The sequence below is a fragment of the Peromyscus leucopus genome, chromosome 13, assembly GCF_004664715.2.
Source record: "Peromyscus leucopus breed LL Stock chromosome 13, UCI_PerLeu_2.1, whole genome shotgun sequence".
Taxonomy (NCBI): Eukaryota; Metazoa; Chordata; class Mammalia; order Rodentia; family Cricetidae; genus Peromyscus; species Peromyscus leucopus.
In genome coordinates, this window is record NC_051074.1 from 27,211,760 (window position 1) to 27,226,103 (window position 14,344).

Below are 14,344 nucleotides of genomic sequence, written 5' to 3' on the forward strand. Positions count from 1 at the left end.
GAAGCTGGGGGATAGCTTCTGAGATCCAAAGGCAGAAGAAGTTAGAGATATTTGGAGAAAGGAAATGAGTGTGTGTCAGGGGACACAGAGTTTTGGTTGCTTCTGTGCTAGCAGCCAAGCAAACTGGTGACTCGGTGCCTATTTTGTGCCTAAAAATGACTGTGCTTCTAACAATCCCTGAAGGTCTTCTCCCCCTCCAGGAGTCATTAAGTGATGGCTGATGCCATGTGTGAAGCCACCTTTTTACTAGAGCTACACATGTCTGGATTTTATCATGGCAAACTTCAGGGTGACTGGTACAATGGCTAGGCATTAGGATGCTATCTCAAAGGGGAGTGCTATAGCTTTGACCTCACTAGTGTTCCGTTGTATTTGAGTAAGGTCTTGGAGAAATACAAGCCTCCAAAAATGAAGTGTACACACTTATAAAGTATTGTCAATGACACCTGCTGTTGAAAAGCTTTTGGAGTTTGTAGCAGGTGCAGAGACGTTGGTGGCTGAGGGAAGGTCTTTAGAGAACCAAGTAATACTTGGTGGTGGGGGGTATTGTTCTGTTTGGGGATATATATGTAAATATGTATGTGGGGGAGCGTACACTGTCCTAGGATGTAAGAAAATATCAGTTCTTTCTGCACCTTCTCTACCTGTTGAAATGGGGTATTGATAGCCGTTGCAGATAACATGTAATACTATTAATCTAAACCTCACCTGTGTATCAAATTACTTCAGGTTTTTAGTATTACCCTTTATTTTACACGTGGTAGAAGGAAACTGCCGGTACTATTAATAAAAATGTAATTGTGAAGGAGGATGATTAAAAACAGCCAAATACACAAAGACTGTTATGGTTTTCGTGTGTGTGTGTGTGTGTGTGTGTGTGTGTGTGTGTGTGTGTGTGTGTGTGTATGTGTGTGTAGCGTGTATATCAAACCTTGGGCATGCTAGGCAAACATTCCACCACTGAGTGACACACCTGGCCCCTACTTTGCCCATGTTGTCACCAATATATACATTTCAATTATATTGTCATTCTGGTAAACACCTCTCACTACATCAGTGGTAGAATAAATTTTTGCCCTTTGAGGCAGGTTAAATTTTCAGAAATAGCTAAAAAGTTGTTCACCAGGGCAGTAGTAGCACATGCCTTTAATCCTAGCACTCAGGAGGCAGAGGCAGAGACATCTCTGAGTTGGAGGCCAGCCTGGTCTACAGCGTCAGTCCCAGGACAGCCAAGGCTACACAGAGAAACCCTGTCTCAAAAAACCAAAAAAAAAAAAAAAAAAAGACAGTTAATCATGCGTATAAGAGTAATGAATTAATTTTTGGCTCATAAATATTGTATACCATGTAAATGAAATTGAGGGAGCACTTGTAGGCATTAGATGGCTCAGTGGTTTAGAGTGCTCAGTGCTCTTTTCAGAGCCACATTGGGTTCCCAGTACTCCTGTCAGACGGCTCACAAGCACCTTTAGCCTCAGCTCCAGGGGAATCCAATGCCTCTGACCTCCACAAGCACCTGTACTCATACTCACTACATATTCAGAACTTTAAAATGATAAAAACAAATCTTTAAAAAAAGAAAGAATTCTTTCAGTATGGAAGAGGAGCCAGTAATGTACTAGATGATGATATATTGATTTATCACAACTTTAAGAGGTGACTCAAACATAGCATTCATGTTAAATAGGCTTTGCTTAGATATAAATGTGATTAAAGAGTGTTGCATTTGCTGGGAATTTGCTAGGGAGGGTGCCTTGCTTGGCTAAATACAGGCCTGGGAGAGCTCAGGCTGTTAGTTTCACCTTTACATTGTAGGGGTCTTCTGACCCATTTCAGTCCTTTCTGCCGATTTGTGGCTGGAATGTGAATTAGATCTATCCTGTTGTACGATGAGCTGAAGAGTGGAATTCCATCGATTGAGCTCTTTGGAATGGGAAAATGATTAGTAAAGCTAAAACAGACTCAAAGAACTGTTGATGTCAGTGAGAATTTAGATTTAGTTATTTGTGTGCTTTCCTGTGTCCCTCTCTGAATGGCAGGGGTCTGACCCCAACAGTTACTGGTTAATCACTGACTGTGCATGGGTCTTGGGACTATTTGGCTGATAGTTTTATCCTTCTAGTAGTGTCTGGGCACCACCTCACAGAATCCCGACCACAGTCCTACCTGAAAAGTATTCCTGCCTATTAGGAATATAACTGAGAATGGTTATTTGCTGAGGGTAAGTGGGAGAGCTGTGATGTAAACCATCTTATACCCGCATTTCTAAGGACCTTGTCAGAACAGTCATAAATAAGGTGCTCCATATCATTCATCTAAATGGGTGGTTCTTGTGTTGGGTATGATGGCATACAGCTGTAATCGGATGACTAAGGCAGGAGGAGCATCATGAGCTTGAGGCCAGCCTAGGCTGCCTAGAGAATTCTGCCAGTGCTGAATTGTGAAAGCCTATCTCAAAGCTAACCAACCAACAACACAAACAGAGCTAACTAAATACATAAATGAACAATGCTGGTGATTCCCAAAGAGGAGTAGTTTTGCTGATAGAGGACATTCAAAAGTGACCAGATGTTTTTTGATTGTCACAATTTAGGAGAGGGTGCTGCTGACATCTAGTGGTTGGAGGCCTGGGCCCCTGCATGTCTTTTCATTCCCAGAGAATTATCTGACCCCACATGCAAAGGTGGGAACACCCAGACTTAAAATATTAAAAGCTGCAGATCCAGTCACTCCCATGGCCTGGCCTCCATTCCCACTGACTACCCCACCCCTACCCCACTGCTCTCCTGTTCATCTCCAGCTGTCTTTCTGGTGAGGCAGTCTGACTGATGCTGACCATCAGTTCTCTTAGGTACATTGATGATGTGTTTTAAAACGCTCCTAAAAGTCTGGAAAGAGAAAAGCAAAGTTTGTATTTCAGATGCTCTGATGTTATAGCGCCTTCTAGAGTGCAGGGACCAGGGTTAGAGGCAATAGCCTGTAGTAGGAACTGTTTGGTTAGTGAGTATTTTATTTCCATATCCACATCTTTGAGTGATAAGTTTGCATGTGTGCACATCCTGTGCTGTTTTACTTTAAGAACTGTTGTCATATATGTAAAGCCAGGTTGAACATATGTGATGGCTGTTCTTGTTGTCAACTTGACTACATCTGGACTTAACTAAGACCCTTGTGAGGGATGTTTTTCTTAATTAAGTTATTTGAAGTGGGAAGACTCACTTTTAATCCAGGTCATCTGAGATGAGAAGATCCACCTTTAACCTGGGCCACACCTTCTGCTGGCAGCCTATATAAGGACATGGAAGAAGGGCGCTTGCTCTCCTCTCACTGGCATTAGAACCTACTTCTTTGGAATTCTGGCATATACTGAAGACCAGCTGAGATATTCAGCCTCATAGACTGAACAGCTAACTGGATTCTTGGACCTTTTGTTGGTAAACAGCTTTTGTTGGATTAGCTGGACCACAACCTGTAAGCTGTTATGGAATAATCTTTTTGTACACTGTGAAGATGTGTCTTTGCAAAGGTACCTTCTGATTGGTTTAAAAAGAGCTGAATGGCCAATAGCTAGGCAAGAAGAGGTTAGGTGGGACTTCCGGGCAGAGAGAGAGAGGAAGAGGAGAGATGCCAGAGGACATAGAGAGAAAATAGGAGGTGCAAGATGGAAGAGGGATAAAAAGTCACGAGGCAAAACATAGATTAATAATATAAATGAGTTAAATTAAGTTATAAGAGCTAGTGGAACAAACCTAAGCTATAGGCCAAGGTTTCATAATAATAAGTCTGTGTCATGATTTGGGGGCTGGCGGTCTAAGAAAGCCTGCTACAGTAAGCCATTCTAATAACCCTTTCTATACATATATAGATTTATTCTATAAATTCTGTTCATTTCAAGAACCTTCACTGATAAAACAAATTTTATCTACTTTGCCTCGGGAATGCTTGAACATTTTTCTGCACCTGCATCTTGTTTTGCAGGTAGCAGTTAAATTAGAATCGGAGGTTCTGGAGTTAGGGTGATGGCTCCGTGAGTAAATGCTTACCCTGCAAGCAAAGGACCTTAGTTGAATCTCGACAACTCTACTGTGCAGCTAGACACAGTAGCAGTTGTCTGGAATCTGGTGCTTCTGAGGCAATAGGGGAGGCTGAGACAGGAGATTTGCTTCTGTCCCCATTAGCTGGTCTATGCAACAGTGGACAGTCGAGACCCTGTGACAAACGGTGGAAGGCAGGGACCCAAGGTTGTCCTCTGGCCTCCCTGTTCACACACACGAACATATGAGTACACATATATCAACCGCTACCCCCCACCCTGCAAAGTCACAGATTCGTTCTTAGAATCTACATAAAAGTTAAAGAAGGGCTCTGGGAAAGCTTTGGCCACGAAACACTGTAGTGTGAATATGGACATAACGCTGTCGGTGAGCAAGCACACTGTGAAGAGGGTACATTCCAGAGCTTGCTTGGTTAGGCTTTGAAAAATGAGATTTGTATACCATTGAACTCTGTTCTCCCTGGCTACATAATAGATGCTTAGATATTGGTGAAATTATTAAGGCAACTCCACGTAGTTAAAAGGGAGGTTTATTTTGTGGGGTAACTTACAAGTGAAGGGGTAGGTAACAGGGTCTGGGAAAGGTGTAGTGCCGTCCGGCGGTGTTCTCTGGAGAACTCTGCTCCGTCTACTTCCAGTGTCCAGGGTCCAGGAACCAAGAGAGCTCCCCCATCTGGATTTCGGGTCTTCAGGGGTCCTCTCAGCTCTGCCGGCGTGACAGTTACTGAAGCCTCAAAGTGGGTGGTATTTCCAGGTCACAGCTGGACCGGCTGCCCACTACACTTAGAAGCCTGGTTTAAGGGCTGCAGAGATGGTTCAGTGGGTTAAGAGCACTTATGCTCTTCCAGAGGACAAGAGTTTGATTCACAGCTTCCTGTAACTCCAGCTCCATGGGGATCCAAGTGACCTCTTCTGGCCTTGACAGGCACCCATGCTTGTGTGGTGCGGGCACATACAGACATTCACTTTTAAAAATGCCTAGTGTAAGAATTTGATATCTGTGGGGTGTTTACCCACCAACCCCACAGTTCCCCAGAGTTTTCTTGAGTGTGAGCAGCAGGAAATATTAGATAGAAGGATTTATTGTGGAGATAAACAGATAGAAAATAAAGGATAGCCTCAAGAGGGCCTGGAACCTTTTCCAACGGGCCCTGTCTCTGCCCCAGGGTATTTATAGAGACTCTAAGGGGGTGGAGCAAAAGACCTCCCCCCAGCACAGTCAAGTGCAGACCATCTCAGACACCTGCACTCAGGCCCGTGGTCCTAATCATCCTCTCTATGCAGACCTGCTGGGTAAAGCCACGAGGATCCTGAAAATGGGCTCCCACAGATATCAAAAGTAGGTATGTTTGGTATAGTGTAATTTTTTGTTTATGCGTTTTATTTCTTGAGACAGGGTTTCTCTGTGTAGCTCTGGATGTCATGTAAATCATTTTGTAGACCAGGCTGGCCTGGAACTGACAGAGATCCACCTGCCTCTGCCTCCTTAGTGCTTGGATTAAAGGCATGGGTTACCACACCTGGCCACTCTGTTTTGACTGGAGAAAGAAACTTGTATATAAGTGCACAGGAAACAAAAGGTATATTGTACATTCACCATGTTGGTAATAAATATGAAGTTGTAGGCAATGCTTAGACGCTTTCTGTTTAGTGAAGTTTAATGCTTAGAAAACTTAATTCTTTACAGGGTCAATTTTTTAAAAAAATTTTAAACATAGAAGGGTGCATAGCAATTACTTAGAAGTTCATTTTTAAACAAGGAACCTGAAGGCTAGGGTATTTGGTGTTTGGCTCAAATGACATGGTAAAATAGCAATTCTGTGGCAATAGGTTATACTTTAAGACAGAGTCTTGTTGGTTGCTCAGACTGGCCTTGAACAGATTAGCCCCCTGTCCTTCCCTCCTGGGAGCTGGGGTTACAGGGGTATGCTACTATGCAAAGCCCTGAGGACCATACTTATAGTTAAGAACTAATGTATTCTTTTTTGTTGTTTTGAGACAAAGTTTAGTTGTGTGTGGTGGTTTGAATGAGAATGGCCCCCATAGGCTCCTATATTTGAATGCTTGTTCCCTAGTTGGTGGAACTGTTTGGGAAGGATTAGAAGGTGTAACTTTTTTGGAGGAGGTGTGTAACTGTGGGTGGGCTTTGAGGTTTCAAAAGCTCATGCCATTCCCAGTTTCTCTTCATTTGCTTCCTGCTTGGGGACCAGATGTAAGCTCTCAGCTTCTGCTCCAGCATCATGCCTGCCTGCTGCCTACTAACACACTTCCCACCATGGTGGTGTGGACTCACCCTCTGAAACTGCAAGCAAGCTCCCATTTAAATGCTTTCTTTTGTAAGTAATCTTGGTCATAGTATCTCTTCACAGCACTAGAAGTAACTAAGATAGACTATAGCCAAGAACTAAGATACTCTTTTTATTTTGAAACAAAGTGTTATTGTGTTACCCAGACTCATCTCAACTTGTGTCCTATCACAGCCTGTGCTAGGATTACAGGTGTGCTCCACTAGGCCTAACCCTTGATTGATTTTTAATTCTAGATCATATTAACTAATTACTGGAGCCTCCTCCTCAAGGGTCTCATTTTTAGCTCAGGATGATCCATCAAGCCCATTTGATATTGTTTGAAGTTTTGATTAACATTTCATTGCATTTTCCTTCTTCTTACTTGCTTTCAAGTATACAATTTAGTAGTGATAATTTTTTTGAAAATGCTTTGCAGCCTTTTGCTCTTATTTTTAAAACATTTTTGTGAACCCCAACAAACTCAGTTAAACAGTAACTCTCTATTCCCCTTCTCCTAGTGAAATCTGTACTCTTCGTTTACCTTTTCTTTGTTTGATATATGGTCTTCCTTTGTTGTCCAGGCTAGTCTCAAGCACCTGGGTTCATATCATCCTCCTACCTCACCCTTTTGAGTGGCTGGAACTACAGACTTATATGCACACCCAGCTGTAATCTAGCTTATTAATTTGCCTTTCCTAGATTTTTTTGTTTGACTAAAATAGTTTCATTTAGCATGCTTCAAGGAATGGCCATGTTTACAGCATATATCAGAACTTCATTTGTTTTTGTAGCTAAAAAATAATATACATTTTTAATACATTCCACATTTTTCCTCTATCTGTTAATGGAATGTTGTGGGTTTTCCCTCTAGCCCTTTCAGTATTATGAATAATACTTCAATGAATATATTCTGGATATTAAACTGTCATCAAAGATTTGTTAAAGATTTTCCTGTATCCTTAGGTTATCTTTTTCATGATAATACCCCTTGATATAAAATAATTTCAGTGAGAGAGAGCTAATTTATCTGTGTATTTTACTCACATTCATTCATGTCATTGCAAAAATGTTTTGGTAATAGAGGCCAGAAGAGGGCATCAGATCCTCCCAGAGGTGAAGTTGCTAGCAGTTGTAAATTGCCTTGTGGGTGTTAGAAACCAAACCTGTGTCCTCCAGAAGAACAGCCAGTGCTCTTAACCACTGAGCCATCATTCCAGCTCCTGTGACATCCCTTACTTTGTAATCTGTGAGGCATAGGAGTAAGCAAATTTATTTTTCATCCAGATTCTAGGGATCAGAGATGAATACGTACCAAGGATTAACCCTAGGATATGATTCATTAAGTACTAGATGTCAGGCAGGGGACTGAAGAGATGGCTCAGTGGTTAAGAGCATGTATTGCTCTTCCAGAGGACCTTGGTTCAATTCCCAGCACCCACATGGCAGCTCACAGCTGTCTATAAATAACTCTTAAGTCCAGGGATCTAAGGTCCTCATGTGCCTGCTGTGGGCACCCAGCACACACACTACACATACTTATTTACATGCAAGCAAAGCACTCATATATAAAAATAATAAATCTTAAATGATGTCAGGCAGCTAGGCACGGCAATACATTCTGATAAAATACTTCTTTCAGTCTAAGAGACTAGAACTTTTGCTAGTCCTCAAAGTCAGAGTAAGCACTACGTCTTGAGGTCATTTAAGTCTGCGATTCTACTGTGTACTCAGCCTGTTTGTTTAACCTGACTTTAAGAAAACACTGTAAAAAACAACCTTACTTGCCTTACCCATGTAAACAACTTTTACAACCTAAGCTAGCACATAGCTGTGATCTTAGTCATTTATCATTCCATACCCCTGACCTAGGAGTAATGCATGTGTGTTACAATAATCATTTGCTGAAATCAGGAAATAAGGTTGAAAGTAATCTTGTAAAATGAATACCCGTAATGTTGTATGCAGTGTACAGATGGTTGCTGGTTTATTTGTTACCTGAGTCAATTGGGTCTGGTGGGGTCAGTGACTTAATCCCTTGTAAACCTCTGTTAAAAATTTCTGTAAAGTATCCCTCATTTCTTCTCCGTGTGCTGCTCTCTGTGCTCTTCAATAAATACAAAGCAGAAGCCCTTTGTTAGGGAGAGCAAAATAAAGAGTTCTCTGGGCTCACTCTCAGTCAGAAACCAAGGAGAGGTGTATTATTGATTTCCTCCCTTCAAGAACACCGATGCATCATTGTTAACTCCTGAGTTTATTTTTAATGTGTTCAAACTGATGCAGCCAGGATTGTTTGTTTTAATAATGCATACACATACATACACACATCATATACATATACCCATGTGTATGGTTTGCTATATATTTTAATAAACATTTAACTTAAATTATCTTGTATGCGTAGTCTCTCATATTAAGAAGTTTTTTATAAGCCGGGCGGTGGTGGCGCACGCCTTTAATCCCAGCACTCGGGAGGCAGAGCCAGGCGGATCTCTGTGAGTTCGAGGCCAGCCTGGGCTACCAAGTGAGTTCCAGGAAAGGCGCAAAGCTACACAGAGAAACCCTGTCTCGAAAAAACCAAAAAAAAAAAAAAAAAAAAAAGTTTTTTATAAAAATTTTTCTGAAGAAACAGGCTTGGCTTGTTGGAACGACTGCATTATCCGAGGCTGTACCTCTCAGTGAGGTGTGTAGTTCTTCCTGCCATCTAGATTTTATTTGTCCTCATATATATAATTATTATCTTTTGTGTATAAAACTGAAAATTAAAGCCAAGCAGTGACATCTCAAGGCAGGAAAATTGACAGTTTCAGGCCAGCCTGCGCTGTACTGCAAGGCCTTGTATCATGGAAAAAAAAAAATCCATTATTAATGCTACCCTTTTTTTTTTTCTTAGATATCTTAGACAGTGAGTTTTGGTGGTATTTATTTATTTATGCTTGTTTTGGGGTTTTGCAATGTTGGGAATTGAAGGCAAAGCCTCATGTATCCCAGGCAAGTACTCTAGCACTAAACTTTATCCTTTTAGACAAACTTTTAATTGAAACAGATTCAACTTCTGAAAGAACCAGTTTTAGAGTTCTGATTATTTTCTTTTAATTTAAATTTCACTGATTATATAAAATCATTACGTGGTAGCAAACTTAAACATGATGTTGGCGTTTTCAAATGAGCTGGACATGGTAGTGCATACTAGTAGTACCAGCACTTGGAAGGTGGAGACAAGAGGATCAGGAGGAATTTGAGGCCAACCTGGGCTACTTGAAACTCTTTCTCAGCAAACTAAAAAAAGAAAAATATATAAACATCGTACAAGTAAATATCTTTTTGCCACCTTTTCTCCTAATTATTTCCTGAAGAAGAGATGAAACTGCATGCGAGAGTATGAAATGGGAAGTAGTGGTGATGGGATGCAGTGAGAGAATGAATGTCTTGGGAAGTTGAAAAAAGAAAGGAGCAGAAAGGGCTGACCACCGAACAAGTGTGGTTGCCAGGTCCTGTTGGCCCATTTAAGACAGCAGATCAATGACTATGTTACCATAAAGGAACGGCACTTCCTGGCTGCACTCCTGAGTGTCGCTTTTCAAAGCCTGCTAATACAATGCAGAGCAAACTGTTGGTTGAATATCAGCAGTGTGGTTGAAAACAGAGGCTCTGCAGTCAGCCTGATGTTACCCCGGGCTTCTTGCTCACCAACTGCAGCTAGCACCAGTACTTTCTCACGGTAGTACATAGTTATGTTTATCAGTTGTTTGTATCCTTCACAACTTTATGTTTTGAGTCCCTAGTGTGTTTACTGTTTGAATGAACTTTATATCTGAAAGAATTATTACACTCCTTCCCGAGAGACCACAAACCTGAAAAATATTAATGGGATTTCCAGATTCTAAGTTTGTAGTCTACACTACAGCAGCCTCCGTTTCCCTAGGTGAAAGGAGGAGGGTGCCTGCTAACTACTAATAGTTCTTAAATTTTAAAAAATTGTTTGAAAATGGTGGGAAAAGTCCAGAGAATCTCTTGGTGGCAGTGTTGTGGAGAACCAGTCAAAGAAGGGGAGAGTCCTCTCAGGAGTCCAGGAGTGTAAGTCGGACTGACACCTTCACTGTTTGTTGCAGTTTTCTTTGGAAGTTTTGAGTCACTTCAGTTTGATGGAGGGGGTGAAGTGGGGGGAAAGCATGACACTTAACATGGTTTCCTCCTGTTGTGGCCCCAGTGCTGTTGCTTCTAGAAAATAACACGCCTCTGGAATGATTGAGCCACCACACTTTTAAAATTACATTTTAAAATTTGACAATGAGACTTGTATCTCAACACTTTTTTCTTCCTTTTGCCAGGACTCACTGTGTGGTCCAGGTTGGCCTATAACTCAAGTGCCCCAGTCTCTTGAATGCTGCGATCAAGGGATATGCCGTCTCACCTGTTTTCATAGAACTTGGTGTTTATGAAATGGGATGACATAGACCTTAGCATGTCATTCCTGTGCGTCAGTGTGCAGACTGAGATGATATGAAAGTTAAAGGATGTTGAAACAAAGTTTTATATAGTTAAATAAGCTGTGTCTAGGAAAGAGTCAAGGACACTCCCCCCCCACCCAACACACCCATGCATCCCCATACCCCCTACACTTCCCCATACACCCCATGCACCCCACCCACACATACACCCTCATACCCTCCACACACCTACCCTACACCCCACACCCATACCCTCCACACACCCACACCACACACATACACTACATACCACCTCCACTACCCCCCACTTCCCACATACACACCCATGTCCCTCCACTCCCCTCACATACCCCATACATGCACACCACACACACACACACACACACACACACACACACACACACACACACACACACACACACCCCTCCTAGACAGAGGCTTTCTTCACATCTTCTGGCTTTATATTATGGTAGTGTTGACCAGAAATTCTAGAGAGACCATAATTCTGATCCTTAATTGGACTACCCAGCCTCCCTCTGTTAGTAAGCAGGCATGCTTTACTGCTGCAGCCAGGCAACTCCTCAAAAGGTCAAGGAAAAGCATGACCAAGAGCATCAGTCAGGAAGGGTTAGAGTTCAGAGGTACGCAGAATTCAAACTTTTTAAACTGGGATATGGATATCTAATTTTCTAAGAATATTCCACACAACAGAAGAAGTATAATCTATTAACCTTTGATTAATGGATCAAATACTGGATTGGATGAAAATACTGAGCAGTCACTTTTTTTTATTAACCAATAGACATCAAAGCAAAAGGCAAAGCGTGCTTTATTTTGTTTTTGCCAGACTGCGCATTAAACCCAGGGCCTCATCATGCCTACCACTGTGCTACTTCCTCAGCCCCAAATGTGTTACTTTATATATAAACGAGGACCCTTGAAATAGGCTGTTTAATCTTGGGAGTCATTTAATAATCCTCCAGGAATGTAGTTTCTCTCGCAGGAATCTAATACTTGTAGAGAGTTTTCTCAGACAGCAGGTACACCAGAACTAAAGAGATGACTGCAGAAGGACATAAAGGCCAGGGGGCCTCTGGCCTTTGCTTTGTGGTCTTGGAAAGGCCTGTTTGCATCTTCTTGCTCATTCACAGCTGATGCTGTTCTCTTTAGTTTAGAGATTGAGTTAGAGTGTTAGGAAACACTGAACTTGAGTAAGCCATACAGCTGTTACCTGCTAAACAGTTAGGTGACAGAGGGTGGCTAAACCTGAAAGTGGTAGCTAGAGAATTTTCTCTTGATCTTAAATAAAGCATATCAGTCCCTTCAGGTTGTTTTAATAGTTTTGATAGTGAGTTGTAGCTAATTATAGATAGATGAAGAAACTGTATTTTAGTGTAGACAGTCTTTTCAGAATCAGGAAATCTTACTTCAGGTGAACTCTGGTTCTTTTTTCACTTTGTCATGAGTGACCTTGAAACCATATGAAGATTACAGAATTTTTTCTTTGTTCTTTTTTTAGTGATTTTCTTAACTTTGTTTTATGTGCATTGGTGTGAAGGTGTCAGATCCCCTAGAACTCAAGTTACAGAAGTTGTGAGCTGCCATGTGGGTGCTGGGAATTGAACCCGGTTCATCTGGAAGAGCAGCCAATGCTCTTAACCACTGAGCCATCTCTCCAACCTTTTTTTTTTTTGAGACGGTGTCACGATATAGTTTAGGCTAACCTCAAATTCAAGGCAGTCCTTCCGCCAGCCTCATTGTGTATATCACCACATTTGGCTTGGGATTGTGGGATTCTTTGTAATTGCCACTTAAAAATACTTTCATGATGATTTTTTTTTACTACTCAAAATGCAATATTCTCTAGTTCCTTGTTAATACAAAAGGAAAGTATTGTTGTTCCCCAGTGTGAACACTGGAGGGAGTTGCGTTGTTTTTGTTTTGAACTGAGAGGAGAAATAGCTTGTAGCCTGAAACAATTTCTATTGAGTTAACTTAACACAGTTTCCTTACCTGAAATTTGATCATTTGAAGTTTCAAATCTTTATCCTTGCTTAAGTCCATGACAGAGCAGGTGTGGTGTTGTATGCCTTTATTCCCAGCACTTGGGGAGTTAGAGGGGCAGGCAGATCTCTGTGAGTTCAAGGCTAGCCTGATCTATATAGTGAATTCCAGGACAGTCAGAGCTATATAGTGAGACCCTGTCTTTAAAAGGAGGGGCGGGGAGTAACAAGAGGAGGAGGAAGGGAAAGGAGAAGAAGAAAGAAGCCTTCTACACCTAGTTGTCCCATGTACTTCTGGGGTTAATAATGAAAAAACATCTACAAAGGATGTATGTATGTTACTTAGCATCGTTATCACTTATGGAATCTGAACAGGATTCTGATTCTCCGGACATCATTTTAAACTTTGTTTCTTGAAGCTAGATGATCTTTCGAAAAGTTAAGTCTTAGAAAGAGACTTTCTTTCCCTTCCTCTTTCCCTTTCTATCATTGAGATAGTCTCATTTTATAGCACAGGCTATTCCTAAACTTGCTGTGTGGCCAGAAACAATTTTACCCCTCCTGAATCACCCTCATGAGTGCTGGGCTTAAAGGTATGCACCACCACATCCTGCACCCTACTTTTCTTGTTCTGAAAACCACTGAAGAGCTAACATAGTAGCATTTCCCTAGATTTCCAGCACTTAAGAGGCTGAGATGGGAGTATTGCTTGATCCCAGCCTAGGCAAAATAAAGAGACCAGTCCTAGGGGTAAAAAAAAAAAATGCTATGCAAAAGTAAAGTTTTTCTCAGGATTCAGCTATTTGTATTTTAGTGGGGGCGGTCTCCTTTAGCCCATGCTGGCCTTACTAACTCCCTATGTACCTGAGGATGACATTGGACTTCCTGATTTCCTTCCCTTCCCCTTCTGAGTGTTGAAACTACAGGCATGCACCATCACAGACTACTTTCTCGGCATTGAATCCAGGGCTTCCTGAGGGGTTAGGTAAGCATTCCTACCAAATTGGTATTTCCCCAGCCCTCGGAGTATACTTTTATATTAGCCTGAACAGAAAAGGTTGATGCTTTTATTTGAAAATCGTGGAGCTGAATGAGAGCCATTGGCTTTGATTTTACTGTGTCTTGGGCATGGTGGAAAGTGTCAGCAGGTCAATCTTGGGGGAAACGGTAGGTGTGTGTGCCTGGTGGTGTCATAGCTCATCTCTGATGGGTCCATGGTACATGCTCCTTTGCAGGCAGGACGTTCTGTGAGTTATTCATCAAACAATGACACAACACTGAGGTGGGCAGGAAACCCAACGGCTGCTCTGTTATGTAAGAGGACTTTGGAGGTGAACCTTGTACACAGAGTTTCTACACCCACGGTCATTGCCCTGCCGAGTCTCTGCACTCTTCATCTGTGGAGCTTTACCTCTGGGCCTTGCCAGCTGATTTCCTCCTGCCCCAGCGCATTCTCTCTGGATCTCAGCTGGGCAGAACGAAAACATAAAACCAAATAAAGAACTGGAGAGTTGTAGGGGGTTCTGTGCCTTCTTAAGTGAGTGACCTCTT

General features: G+C 41.9%; 1 protein-coding gene across 3 annotated transcripts in view; it reads left to right on the forward strand.

Moving 5' to 3' along the window:
* The window catches only part of Lpin2 (lipin 2), a 74,078-nt gene that overhangs the window by 11,095 nt on the left and 48,639 nt on the right, over nucleotides 1–14,344 (forward strand). The window contains exon 1 of one of the 3 annotated variants that reach the window (XM_037210194.1): nucleotides 13,782–14,330. The exons of the other annotated variants lie outside the window; for them this stretch is intronic. The gene's annotated coding sequence lies outside the window, so the exon portion shown is untranslated. Of the gene's footprint in view, nucleotides 1–13,781; nucleotides 14,331–14,344 lie in introns of those variants that run through there. 3 annotated transcript variants of the gene reach the window in all.